The 15,215-nt window shown below is 41.1% G+C and overlaps 1 protein-coding gene and 2 non-coding genes across 3 annotated transcripts in view; all 3 read right to left on the reverse strand.

Annotated features, from left to right (window-relative positions):
* Nucleotides 1–15,215, reverse strand: part of LOC125250524 (mannose-binding protein C-like) — a 177,858-nt gene that overhangs the window by 20,116 nt on the left and 142,527 nt on the right. The gene's annotated exons all lie outside the window — the stretch shown is intronic.
* Nucleotides 12,288–12,451, reverse strand: LOC125252035. Its single transcript, XR_007181128.1, has one exon. It is a non-coding gene; the product is annotated as a U1 spliceosomal RNA (small nuclear RNA).
* Nucleotides 14,608–14,791, reverse strand: LOC125252039. Its single transcript, XR_007181131.1, has one exon. It is a non-coding gene; the product is annotated as a U2 spliceosomal RNA (small nuclear RNA).

The following is a 15,215-nucleotide window of genomic DNA, read 5'->3' on the forward strand; positions in this document are numbered from 1 at the left end:
GGGGAGGAGAGAGAGTGAGACATTCAGCAGTAGAGGGCGTGTCCACTCGTGATGGGGAGGAGAGAGAGTGAGACATTCAGCAGTAGAGGGCGTGTCCACTCGTGATGGGGGAGGAGAGAGAGTGAGACATTTAGCAGTAGGGGGCGTGTCCACTCGTGATGGGGGAGAGAGAGTGAGACATTCAGCAGTAGGGGGCGTGTCCACTCGTGATGGGGAGGAGAGAGAGTGAGACATTCAGCAGTAGGGGGCGTGTCCACTCGTGATGGGGAGGAGAGAGAGTGAGACATTTAGCAGTAGAGGGCGTGTCCACTCATGATGGGGGAGGAGAGAGAGTGAGACATTTAGCAGTAGGGGGCGTGTCCACTCGTGATGGGGAGGAGAGAAAGTAAGACATTCAGCAGTAGAGGGCATGTCCACTCGTGATGGGGGAGGAGAGAGAGTGAGACATTCAGCAGTAGAGGGCGTGTCCACTCGTGATGGGGGAGGAGAGAGAGTGAGACATTCAGCAGTAGAGGGCGTGTCCACTCGTGATGGGGGAGGAGAGAGAGTGAGACATTCAGCAGTAGATGGCGTGTCCACTCGTGATGGGGAGGAGAGAGAGTGAGACATTTAGCAGTAGGGGGCGTGTCCACTCGTGATGGGGAGGAGAGAGAGTGAGACATTCAGCAGTAGGGGGCGTGTCCACTCATGATGTAAGACATTAGGCTTGTTCGACTTGATGCAGCGCCGCAAAGACCGATCGGCGGCTGACTTGAAGCAGTGCATGCCGGTAAGAAATGTTGTCCGACTTGAGACAGCGCTGATGTCATGTGACTGTGACGTATGGCTTTAAAGTACTGCGAGAGCGATTCGAGATCAGCCGCCTGAGTTAGCCAGCGCAGTTTCTCAAGAGGAGCTGCACGAGCGCTGATGACGACACAGCTGTTTCATGATTGGCCGGATTCACCACATGACAACAATCACGTGTGTTTCGTGTTTATTGTCACGCCTTCAGCTCCACTAATGCTCAAAAATCTGTGTTTTTATAACAGTTAAAGCTCTTTTCATGTAGTCGCGATGTTGTATTGTGTCATGTTTATCAAAATAAAACGGATAAAAAACAAAGACCCCACTACATTGTTATTTAAATAACATATGCTTATGTTGAACTTTATTCTTGTAAAAACAGACGCTGTAAGCAGTACATAAAGTTTTGAATGAAAAGGTCTCTGAAACATCAGTGTATTAGTCAAATATTGCATTTATTTCACTTCAGCTGTGATAAAGTATGCAAACCGATGCAAACGCAGCGCGAGCGTCACTACGGGAAGCAGAAAGTGTCCGACTTCACGTCTCCGTTTTCAGCTCCTCCCCGCCTGCACGCGGCTAATCTCGCCGATCGGTTACATCCAGCCGCAGCCGATGTCGAACACACCTATTCAGCAGTAGAGGGCGTGTCCACTCATGATGGGGAGGAGAGAGAGCTGATCAGCAGTAGGGGGCGTGTCTACTCATGATGGGAGAGGAGAGCGAGCCAATTAGCAGTAGGGGGCGTGTCCACTCATGATGGGGGAGGAGAGTGAGCCAATCAGCAGTAGGGGTTGTGTCCACTCATGATGGGGGAGGAGAGTGAGCCAATCAGCAGTAGGGCGCGTGTCCACTCATGATGGGGGAGGAGAGAGAGTGAGACATTCAGCAGTAGGGAGGCGTGTCCACTCATGATGGGGGAGGAGAGAGAGTGAGACATTCAGCAGTAGAGGGCGTGTCCACTCATGACGGGGGAGGAGAGAGAGTGAGACATTCAGCAGTAGGGAGGCGTGTCCACTCATGACGGGGAGGAGAGAGAGTGAGACATTCAGCAGTAGGGGGCGTGTCCACTCATAATGGGGGAGGAGAGAGAGTGAGACATTCTGCAGTAGGGGGCGTGTCCACTCATGATGGGGGAGGAGAGAGAGTGAGACATTCAGCAGTAGGGAGGCGTGTCCACTCATGATGGGAGAGGAGAGTGAGCCAATCAGCAGTAGGGGGCGTGTCCACTCATGATGGGGGAGGAGAGAGAGTGAGACATTCAGCAGTAGGGAGGCGTGTCCACTCATGATGGGAGAGTGAGCCAATCAGCAGTAGGGGGCGTGTCCACTCGTGATGGGGGAGGAGAGAGAGTGAGACATTCAGCAGTAGGGGGCGTGTCCACTCATGATGGGGGAGGAGAGTGAGACATTCAGCAGTAGGGGGCGTGTCCACTCATAATGGGGGAGGAGAGAGAGAGAGACATTCAGCAGTAGGGGGCGTGTCCACTCATGATGGGGAGGAGAGTGAGTGAGACATTCAGCAGTAGGGAGGCGTGTCCACTCATGATGGGAGAGGAGAGTGAGCCAATCAGCAGTAGGGGGCGTGTCCACTCATGACGGGGGAGGAGAGTGAGACATTCAGCAGTAGGGGGCGTGTCCACTCATGATGGGGGAGGAGAGTGAGACATTCAGCAGTAGGGAGGCGTGTCCACTCATGATGGGAGAGGAGAGTGAGCCAATCAGCAGTAGGGGGTGTGTCCACTCATGATGGGGAGGAGAGAGAGTGAGACATTCAGCAGTAGGGGGCGTGTCCACTCATAATGGGGGAGGAGAGAGAGTGAGACATTCGGCAGTAGGGGGCGTGTCCACTCATGATGGGAGAGGAGAGTGAGCCAATCAGCAGTAGGGGGCATGTCCACTCATGATGGGGGAGAGAGAGAGGAGATATGAAGAAACACTGTAGAAAGAGAGATGGCTGAGAGACATTACAAAAGAGAAAAGCTCAGAGGAATATCACTGGAAAAAGAAGGGTTATGTTCAGGCAAGGGCTTTCAGAGGTTTATAGCATTATAAATTGTTTATTGGCTGATATTTCTTATTAAATGATCAGTATTGATTGATATTGGATGTTTAATTATAGTCAATTCACCTATTTTTACATTTAGACTACCTTTGCAGTGGTCTCTGTGTGGAATGTCTGTTTTTGTTTTGGTCTGTGCGAAACCTTGTGCTGCAGTTTATCCAATAGTATTTCGACATCACAGGTTGCCAGTTGGCGGAAAACACAGCGTATTACAACCATGGAAACCAGCAAACGAACTGGGTCAGAGAATCAGGCAATAACGTCAGCTGCGCGTTCTCGCTCTCTTCTCTGTCATGGTGAAGTGACACACACCCGCGCGGGTGCCTCCTCTCTCTCTTGTCTCATTCGCTCCGGTAAGTAGTGCTTGTATTGCGCATAATTTTAGTCATTCCCGCAGGTTTCGCAGTCACACCAAAAGCGCGCGCACCACTGAGCGTTGGAGCGGACAAGCCACGAACAGAGACAGAAGTCAAACAGAGTCACAAGTACCAAAATGAGTGGCTTACTGAGCTAAAACTGTCAAATATATACAAAATGTGTCAAAACCAGCGGCACAGGCAATCTTGGCGAGTACACAGATAAACATTGTCAGTTTTTAATCGTTAAATAGCTAAGAAAGTGAACTCATTGTGTGTAACAGTATTGGGTCCGTTGAACACCGTTCATAAACTCTTACAGTATTTCACAATTGCTAAAACACATTTCTTGAAACCATCACTCATTTTCTCAAAACATTAAACACAAATCCAATCTTCAAACTAATTTCACAAAACCTCTGACTCTTATGGCAAAATCAAACAAAGCTTTCAGATCATACACACATTAAACAATATATAAACACTACAGATCATTCATTAGACACTACATTAAAAAATGGAAAACACAACATCCTAGAACATGAGGTTACAGAAAAAAGTAAACACAGTAAACACATTTTGCCATTACATAAAATGTATAGAAATCACAAGTAATGTGAATTTAAAGTATACTGTATGTACTGCAAGTACAGTATTATATTCAATATTATGTAGTATTGAATGTCTGTATATTACAGTACTTACATACTGCAAACATACAGCAGTCTAAATGCAAATGACTAAAAGGTCAAAGAAAACTCTAAATGAAAAGTATGATACAGTACACACAAAACAAAAAACAAAAAAACAAGCAAAAAAAAAAACAAACAAACAAAAAAACAAAGTTCAGAGTCAGTGAGAGATTCATTCTGCTTCAGCATCACGTCTTCATGTTGGGTCCAGCCTAAATCAAGTCAAGTCACCTTTATTTCAATTGCAATTTATACTACACAGATACTAGTCTAGTCTAGTCTAGTCTAGTCTAGTATAGTATAGTATAGTATAGTCAAAGCAGCTTTACAGTGATAGCAGGTACATGATGATCAGTAATGCAAAGAGGGTTCATTTTGGCTGTACAGCTCTAAAAGAAAATAGTGTCATTGTTCAGCTGAAGTCAGTTCAGTGTTGATTCACTTACATTGTAAAGACCATCAATTATTATGTAAATTACTGTAATTATTTTCCTCTATAAAGCAGTTCTGCAGAAAACAGTGATTGTCATCATCTAGGCTAGCTTAGTTCAGTTCTCATCCTATAATGTCAGTACTGTCAGATCAATAATATTGTTGAATATTATTGAATATTGTTGAGGACATTTTCCACATCACAGGCAATGTCGTCTCTTGCCAGGCAAAGGGAAAAACCTGTGCCGGATCCAGCCTTGACAGCCTTGTCTCTACACCCCTTGCTCTTTCTCCTCATCATCCTCTTACACATACTCTTCCTCCTCTACTTTTCAGATTGTTTCCATCTATTGTTGGTATCATCATTCAGCACCTGTGTCACCTGTGCACTCTGAACTGACCTGTATTTTATACAGTTGATTTGATCACATCATTAGAAATAAGTGTGAATAATTTTGAGTCATTGTGTTTAAAGGATGACAACTGGGTTGTAGTTGTGTTTAACTTTTGCCACATGTATTTACCATTTGGCAACACAGTGCAAAATGTGTTTTAGTGAGTAAGAATGTGTTTAGAGTTTTGAAGAGTGGATGAGATTTGCAAACAGTGTCTTAACTACCTGAACTTGTTTAAGGTTTTGCCTACAAAGTGACTGATTCGACAAATGGGTTTAGGCCACTGAGCACTGGGTTCAGAGAATGGGGTTTAGTGTTTTAGCAATTGTGAAATACTGTAAAGGGACAGCAGTCCAATATTCCTGCTGCTGTCTGTCATGTTAATCAAATAACAAAAGACAAAGAAAATCACTTTCTTCTCTTGACTGAATACGTTGTAGAAATGTAATGGTAAGAATTATTTGCAATAAAGACTACAGAAATTAAGGTAACCAATGCAACATAACACAATGTGTTATTTTACATTTGATTACTTTAATTTCTGTAGTATTTCTTACCTGAATAAAAACGCAGTTAACCCGAAAAACTTAGTTTCATAGCTCTCTTTATTCTATTGCATTTATTTGAGCTGTTTATATTTTATTACTGACTTTTACTTGTTTTTTTTATGAAAATAAAACTCTGCATTGAAGAAAAATAGATTTTTGTTTGTATATGTTGTCATTTATAGTGCTTAGAAAGAAAATCGGAATCGGCAAAAAATAGGGATCGGCCGATCACACTAACAAAAAATCGGAATCGGCCAAGAAAATTGCAATCGGTGCATCTCTACTAAAAAGCCTCTGAATCCATCTAAATATCTCTATGAACAACAGCATATCAAAACTATGAGGGGCCGTACAAGCCATAATTCATTCTGGCACTCTCACACACATACATTCTCCTTTTACATACATACATTTTTACTCTCACACACATACATTCTACTCTCACACACATACATTCTCCTTTCACACACATACACTTTTACTCTCACACACATACATTCTCCTTTCACACACATACACTTTTACTCTCACACACATACATTCTCCTTTCACACACATACATTCTCCTTTCACACACATACATTCTTCTTTCATATACATACATTTCTATTCACACACATACATTTGTACTCTCTCACATACATACATTATCCTTTCACATACATACATTCTCCTTTCACACACATACATTTCTACTCTCTCACATACATATATTCTCCTTTCACATACATACATTTCTACTCTCTTACACACTTACATTCTCCTTTCACATTTTCATGTGTAAATTTTGGGTTGTTTTTTGCCCAATTGCTGGGTAAACATAGGACAGAACACAGGTTGGGCTAATTCTACCCAGCATAAAGAGTTGATTTTATTAACCCTCAGGGGTCTGAGGATTTTTGGGGCCCTGGAGAAGTTTTGACATGCCCTGACATTTGAGCTTTTTTCAGTTGTTCATAAACATATTAATGACAAAAGTGTCATTACACTGTATTCAGCACAAACTAGGCTACAATAATATGTGAGGAACATGTATGTACATGTTTGTGTTTTTGAAGGAATAATGTTTAATGCGTGGTTATTGAAAAAACAAAAAACTTAAGTCACTGAAATAAGGCCAAAAAATATATATTAAAACTGTGTTCACAAGGATTCTGGGTATTGGAGGTTGTAGACTAGAGTTTTTGCTTCAGAATGAAGTAAAAATTATTGTTACGGCTCCGGTCTAGGTCAGGACTGCAACATAAATGGCACAACACGAAATGGCCGTTAAAGTACTCATTTTTATTTTCTTAATTTTTCTTAGGCTCTTTGCTCAGTCTTTTTGTGCGGCAGCAGTTAGAAATAATAAAAAAACATGAAAAGTACATAAACAAAAGAACAGAAGCAAATGATCAGGGGTGAGCAAATGTCAAAATAATAAACAAACAATACTCTAACTTCCCATTAATTAACTAACTTCCCTGCGCATCCAAAAATAAAGAAACAAAATACAACAACATAACCTCACTCCTTAACTAAACCACAAAACAGGAGAAAAGGTGGTGGCCAAGTGGCCTACAAAAATCAGGCACTCACCCCCTACAGCTTCGCACATGGTTTACAAACATGTCAGACAATGAAGTTCAGGACACAAGGCTCTCGCAATGGTTTACAATACTCTCTTAGATTATAACTTGATTTAACAGCATTTCACTAAGAGCTTCACACCAAAATTGACACATGAACAACAGTAATCAGGGAGAGAGACACACAGAAGAGATCATTGCAAACAAAGAGTACAGAGGAAGCGAGAGCAAAAGTGAGAGCGCCCTCCAGCAAGATCCAGAAGAATTTATAGTCCCGGTCTCCTCTCAGGTCCAATCAATCAGCAGTCTCTCATTAAGCCATAGGCCAATCCTGTCAGAGAAGAGACACACATACACAGCGTACACAACATACAATACGTCATAGACGTAACATTATCCTTCTTACTCCTTCATAAAAAACAATAGAGAGATTTAAATTTTCTAAGACACTTTTGGTCAAGAAACACAGTATGCGTGGAGGCGTGAATCATCATGAATAATGGGTGATTCTCACCTGAGAAGACAAAAGAATTGCATAATAATGACCTGAAATGACTTGCATATTAATGAGGCCTTTCAGTCAGGTAGGCTGTGAAAAAACCCTCTGTGATCATGCTGATAACAGGATTAAAGTCCACTCAGGACAAAAAAAAACATGATTTTTGTGATCTCATGCATGCACGTATTATTGCACATGATATGAAGAAAATTTTGTATAGGCCTATGTTAAATTACAGTACCAGTCAAAAGATTGAACACATTGCCATTATAATGTTTTTAAAAGAAGTCTCAAGTCTCTAACCAAATAATGGTTTTCTATTTTAATATACTTTAAAATATAATGTATTTCTGTGATGCAAAGCATCTGAACATTCCTACCTCTAGGGCATTTCATATATGCATCAAGTCGGCGGGACGGGGCAGCGCTGAGAAGCTGAACGTCACGTGATGATCGCTCCTGACCTGCCTTCCATTTCCATCATACTCTTTCCGTTTCCATCATACTCTCTCACACACATACATTCTACTCTCACACACATACATTCTTCTCTTACATACACATATTTTCTTCAGACATGCATGTGTGAGAGTAGAATATGTATGTATGTGAGAGGAGAATATATATATATATATATATATATATATATATATATATATATATATATATGTATGTGAAAGGAGAATGTATGTATGTGAGAGGAGAATATATATGTATGTGAGAGTAGAATGTATGTGTGTGAGAGGAGAATATATATATGTATGTGAAAGGAGAATGTATGTATGTGAGAGGAGAATATATATGTATGTAAAAGGAGAATGTATGTATGTGTGTGAGAGGAGAATATATATGTATGTAAAAGGAGAATGTATGTATGTGTGTGAGAGGAGAATATATATGTATGTGAGAGTAGAATGTATGTATGTGAGAGGACAATATATATATGTATGTGAAAGGAGAATGTATGTATGTGAGAGGAGAATATATATGTATGTAAAAGGAGAATGTATGTATGTGAGAGGAGAATGTATGTGTGTGAGAGTAGAATATATATGTATGTAAAAGGAGAATGTATGTATGTGAGAGGAGAATGTATGTGTGTGGGAGTAGAATATATATGTATGTGAGAGGAGAATGTATGTGTGTGAGAGTAGAATATATATGTATGTAAAAGGAGAATATATATGTATGTAAAAGGAGAATGTATGTATGTGAGAGGAGAATGTATGTGTGTGAGAGGAGAATATATATTTATGTAAAAGGAGAATGTATGTATGTGAGAGTGCCAGAATGAATTTTGGCTTGATTGGCTCTTCATACAAAACAGATAAATTGCAGTGTTTAAGTCTTACAGTGTTTAAGCTTACAGCCTTCAGTGTTTAAGTCTCCTCAGCTTTCATTGTCAATTGCGCTCCCTATTGTTGCTGGCAACCATATGCTGTAAAACCTGGCAACCCGCGTCTTTGAACAAGGGGGTGGGCCAAACAATATTTTGAATTTGGACTGCAGTACCTATTTTGAACATATTTAGCCTTTCAGTAACCTACTGTAAAGTAAAAAAAGATTTTGGTGCCATAAAACAATCCCCAAACAGCTGTAAATATCCAACAAAAATGTTATTTTTAATTCAAAACCCATATTCTTTCTATCAACATGTCCCTTTAGGGGCTCCGTAGAGCACTGGTAATCCAGATTTGGTAATCTGTGTGTATCTGGATCAGGGTGATCCAATCCAATTTTTATTTGAAAAACCAGCACAAAAGTAAGATGGATTACCTGATCCTGGATAGCAAAACATGGGATTTCCAAATCCAGATCATTCTGATCCAGATTAAACCTTTTGAACAACTGGCCCGAGAAATTTGCCCATAAAATGATTTAATTTGTTACATTTTTACTTTAGCAATTAATTTTTGTTGAATACTATGTTGACCTGTTATGATTAAATGTCCAATTCAATGAACAGTATTTGAGTTCTACTTGTTTGGCATAAAATAGTATTGGCCTAGATAAGTTTACAGGAAATGTGTTTTGAGTTGCAAAAAAAAATCATAAGTAAGTTTTATAATTATGACCTTTACCGTTTTTAATAATTTGCTCACACTTTGAATATCAGATAGGCTATTGTTTAATTTAATTCAATGGCAATTTTGCATGGTTGCAAACATATACATGCATATAGAAAGTAGTTACATAAGTAAATATTTGTAATTATGACAAATAAAGAAAACAACATATAGTCAGTTTGAAATGGCGAAAGAAATTCATGTACCTGATCAGAAGTTTTATTACATTTGTGTATTCATAATGCACTTCAATGCACCTACTGTACACTTTTCCCATTAATGCTACTTTAATGGCCCTTATTTACACTTTGAAGTATGGACTGCAGCCCTTTGGGCTGTCAAAATATTATGAATTATTAAATTAATTATTAAACTGATCCAGAGCAAAAAAAACAAAAAAAACAAAACAAAACAACAACAACAAAAAAAAAAAAACGAGACCTGAGTTGGATGAGTCTCCTCAGCCAGAGATATTTGATCTTCTACATCCAGAGTCTGATGCAGAAATTCGCCCTCAAGTTTCAACCTATGCTACAAAAGTTACAGGTGGAAGTATCAGCTCATATCGGTTTAGTAGATTCTCCAGTTGGAAATCACTTACCCGTGCAACAGTCAGACTCATTCAAAGAGCCAGAGCCTGCTCCAAAAATACAGACCACAAACAGAGAATGGGTGAGCTTCCTCAAGCAAAACTCATAATTATGAAAAGCGTACAACAGGACTTCTTTAAACAAGAAATTAAAAACCTCTCAAAGGGTGAAGAAGTCTCAAGACACAGTTCAGTCAGAAGTTTGGATCCCATCATTGATGATAATGGTTTGCTGAGAGTTGGAGGTCGAAAATCGTCAGCAGACATGTCCTGGGAAGAACAGCATCCTATTCTTCTTCCAAAAAACCATCATGTCTCTACTCTGCTGGTAAGACACCTCCATGAACAGGTTGCTCACCAAGGAAGACACTTCACTGAAAGCGCAGTTCGAACAGCTGGACTGTGGATAACAGGAAGTAAGAGATTGGTGTCAAGTGTGATTCACAAATGTGTGACCTGCAAAAGATTAAGAGGAAAGTTGGAAGAACAAAAAATGGCTGACTTGCCTCTGGACAGACTCACCATGGATCCTCCGTTCACGAATGTTGGACTTGACGTCTTCGGACCTTGGACCATCTTGTCGCGCAGGACCAGAGGTGGTTATGTAGAAAACAAACGCTGGGCAGTTATGTTCACCTGTCTTAGTACACGAGCGGTGCATATTGAGGTCATAGAGACCATGTCAACCTCCAGCTTCATCAATGCTTTGAGGAGATTTACCGCTATCATCCAGGGTCCAGGGATCCAGGGATGCCAGATGTTCTCACACCAGCAATGCTGCTCACTCAGAAGATTTACCCAGTATCTGCTCCTCTGGGGAACATGGATCTCAAAGATCTCTATAGCAAGCAATGGAGACAAGTCCAAAGCCTCGCTGAAACTTTCTGGAGACGCTGGAAGCAAGAATACTTGAAGACGCTCCAGATTCGCAAGAAGTGGAGATCAGAAAGACCGAACCTGCAAGTTGGAGATGTGGTACTCCTAAAAGACACTCAAGTTAAAAGGAATGAGTGGACCACATGTGTCATTGTGGAAACCTTCCCCAGCCATGATGGCAGGATTCGGAAAGTCAATGTGAAGATCATGAGACAGGGTACTCCCAAGGTGTATTCAAGACCTGTTTCAGAAGTTGTGCTGCTTCTTAGTAAAGGGACATAGTGGTATTATTTAATACCAGGCGGGGAGTGTTCTGCCCCCACTTTGTGTTGCATTAGAGACATCTAGTGGTTTAAAGTTGTATTGGATTTGAGTTCTCATATTTTAGTCCCTCCTCTCTTGCCGTAGATTTTCTGTTTTGCTTCTGACTTTAATCTACGGAGAAGACATGCAGCAGCTACTCTTTTCTCTTTATCTAGTTTATGAAGATCTAAGTCTGTAAGTATTTTGTTGGAATTATATCTACTTTGCTATTGTCTTTGTGTATCGTCTGTTTTAGTATAATTTGTATGTTGTACTAATAGAGGATAATTGCGATTAGCATCTCTCCATAGACATCCATGTTAAAGTTAGCTTAAATGCTTATTAGCCCTGACAGTCTCATTATAATGTCTCATTTTTCTTATGTGATACCTATATATGTTAGACTCGAGTTGCATATTCATGTATAGGTATATATGAGCAGTTTGTAAAGCCATATTATTATGTTTTCACAGTTTTACAAAAAAGATTGGAAAGATCATTACTAAAAGGCCTTTCTCCACTCCGGTTTCCTGGGTCTTTATTTCATGGATCTCATGATAGCTATCTGCTACGCTAACCTGTTAAAGCAAGAGCAGAATACCCGTGCTTCCCTCTATAAAGCTTAGGCTATGTTTGGCGTGGTGTGTTGCTTGCTCCTGGGTGCTTTGGTTTTGAGTTTGGTCTTTGTTTGTTTATTTTGATTTCCTTATTCATTTAAATTTGGTTCTGTCTGATGTTTGGTTATTGATGTGTCTGACAGAAATTGTGTTTGGTTTTGTTGATTTCTTGTTTCATATATTTTCTTATTTATGCTGATAAATCTCTTTTTGTTGCAACCTACCAAGCTGACTATGGCCTCCGTTTCATTTGTCATGGCTTTGAGCCGGTCGTGACAATAGCTACCACAGGGTCATTTAGAAAATGGCCGTATCAAGTGCCCCCAAAAGCCTATTCTCTCTAAACGAAAACTCAGAACTTTGCAAATCCAGGTAAGCACACAATTCCAAAAAGGGGCGTGCAAACGCGTACATAGACGGAGCCACAGACAACGCTACGACTTAAAAAACCACAGGTTCCCTCAGCACCACCTAATCTGCTTTCAACCAGTGCGTCCAGGGGAGAGCGCGAACGCAGTCCCCTACTACCATAAATTATGCAGTCGAGATTCCCACATTTGGGGAATTCGCAGGGGTCAGCACAACCAGAGTGCAATGGCCGAGCCTCGCTCTGGGTGAACCACCTTCCTGATCATGGTGTCTCCCCTACCAGGTAAGTATAAGTCCCCAGGCCTCCAGTCATAGGCTACCCTATCCCTCTTTGCCATCCTCATCAACGGTGACCCCCTCCCCACCCCCCCCCACCCCCACCCCCACCCCAAGCAAAGGAAGGGCGTGTCCCTTCCATTACTTGACTGCGATTTCCGTGACCATGCCTTCAAGCCGGCAAACTGCCAAGCACCTACAGGTGCTGGTCATATAATTAGAATATCATCAAAAAGTTGATTTCTTTCACTAATTCCATTCAAAAAGTCAAACTTGTATATTATATTCATTCATTACACACAGACTTGTATATTTATATACATAGTTAGGTATTATAGTTGTATGTATTATATTATAGTGAAATATATAGTTATATTTCAAATGTTTATTTCTTTTAATTTTGATGATTATAACTGACAACTAAGGAAAATCCCAAATTCAGTATCTCAGAAAATGTAGAATATTACTTAAGACCAATACAAAGAAAGGATTTATGAAAAGTATGAACATGAAAAGTATGAGCATGTACAGCACTCAGTACTTAGTTGGGGCTCCTTTTGCCTGAATTACTGCAGCAGTGCGGCGTGGAATGGAGTCCATCGGTCTGTGGCATTGCTCAGGTGTTATGAGAGCCCAGGTTGCTCTGATAGTGGCCTTCAGCTCTTCTGCATTGTTGGGTCTGGCGTATCGCATCTTACTCTTCACAATACCCCATAGATTTTCTATGGGGTTAAGGTCAGGCGAGTTTGCTGGCCAGTTAAGAACAGGGATAGCATGGTCCTTAAACCAGGTACTGGTAGCTTTGGCACTGTGTGCAGGTGCCAAGTCCTGTTGGAAAATGAAATCTGCATCTCCATAAAGTTGGTCAGCAGCAGGAAGCATGAAGTGCTCTAAAACTTCCTGGTATACGGCTGCATTGACCTTGGACCTCAGAAAACACAGTGGACCAACACCAGCAGATGACATGGCACCCCAAACCATCACTGACTGTGGAAACTTTACACTGGACCTCAAGCAACATGGATTGTGTGCCTCTCCTCTCTTCCTCCAGACTCTGGGACCCTGATTTCCAAAGGAAATGCAAAATTTACTTAAGAGAACATAACTTTGGACCACTCAGCAGCAGCAGTCCAGTCCTTTTTGTCGAGACGCTTCTGACGCTGTCTGTTGTTCAAGAGTGGCTTGACACAAGGAATGTGACAGCTGAAACCCATGTCTTGCATATGTCTGTGCGTAGTGGTTCTTGAAGCACTGACTCCAGCTGCAGTCCACTTTTTGTGAATCTCCCCCACATTTTTGAATGGGTTTTGTTTCACAATCCTCTCCAGGGTGCGGTTATCCCTATTGCTTGTACACTTTTTTTCTACCACAACTTTTCCTTCCCTTCGTCTCTCTATTAATGTGCTTGGACACAGAGCTCTGTGAACAGCCAGCCTCTTTTGCAATGACCTCTTGTGTCTTGGCCTCCTTGTGCAAGGTGTCAATGGTCGTCTTTTGGACAACGGTCAAGTCAGCAGTCTTCCCCATGGCTGTGTAGCCTACAGAACTAGACTGAGAGACCATTTAAAGGCCTTTGCAGGTGTTTTGAGTTAATTAGCTGATTAGAGTGTGGCACCAGGTGTCTTCAATATTGAACCTTTTCACAATATTCTGATTTTCTGAGATAGTGAATTTGGGATTTTCCTTAGTTGTCAGTTATAATCATCAAAATTAAGAGAAATAAACATTTGAAATATATCAGTCTGTGTGTAATGAATGAATATGATGATATACAAGTTTGACTTTTTAAAAGCAATTAGTGAAATAAATCAACTTTTTGATGACATTCTAATTATATGACCAGCACCTGTACACGAGCTGCGGCCCTTTAGACCAGTAGTTCCCATCAGTCAGTCGTGTTTGATTAGACGTCTCCCTAATCAAACACACCTGATTCAACTCATCAGCTCGTTAGTAAAGACTCAAAGACCTCAGATGGGCGCATCAGACAAGAGTGACATCCAAGACGTGCAGTGCTGGTTTGGGAACCGCTGCTTTGGAACAACGGCGACCGTTTCATAAGGGTACGAGACGGTGCCAGCCGTCCCACCACAGGTATGTAGAGACTCCTCGTGAAGCTCCAGTGACATTCCCTCTGCTATTAGCCACAACAATATGCAATACCCCAAAAGGGGAAGCACACCGTTCCTGGAGACACTGCAATACCAGGTCGATGCGTGGAGTGGACGGAGCAAGCCCCAGTTCCGGCTCCATGAGCCAAAAATCAATTTAATATGTAGTCCCCAGATAGGGGACGTATCAGATATTAAACTGATAAGAACAGATTTTTTTTTTTTTTCCGAAAAAAAAAGTTTTTATTGTCACATTTTCATTCAGTATTTAATGCCACACATTTTAAAACATATTCATTTACACTAATTAAAACAGAGTTGACACAATTCTGGTTAAAATAGGTTGTTGTGTGTCGTGTAAAAGTCCATGTATGTAAATCAGTGTGGTGTTAAAAGCAGGGCTGAATGAAATAAATAAATAAATGAAAATAAAAAATAAAATAGATAAATAAATAGTCAAGATAAGAGACAATAAAACATTTCAACTAAAAAATCATCTGTTGTACAGGATCGAGGGTGAGTCCTTATCAAGAATTTCCATTCACTCCAGGTCTCCAGAACAGGCCCAAGACTCCCCGTTTCTGGGGCCTAGCGGAAATCCCCTCTCCGCTGGCCCGCTGTTCCTGTAGCCGGTGTGGTGAGGGTGCATCTACGGGCGAGGTCGGTGG

The sequence above is a fragment of the Megalobrama amblycephala genome, linkage group LG17, assembly GCF_018812025.1.
Source record: "Megalobrama amblycephala isolate DHTTF-2021 linkage group LG17, ASM1881202v1, whole genome shotgun sequence".
NCBI lineage: Eukaryota > Metazoa > Chordata > Actinopteri > Cypriniformes > Xenocyprididae > Megalobrama > Megalobrama amblycephala.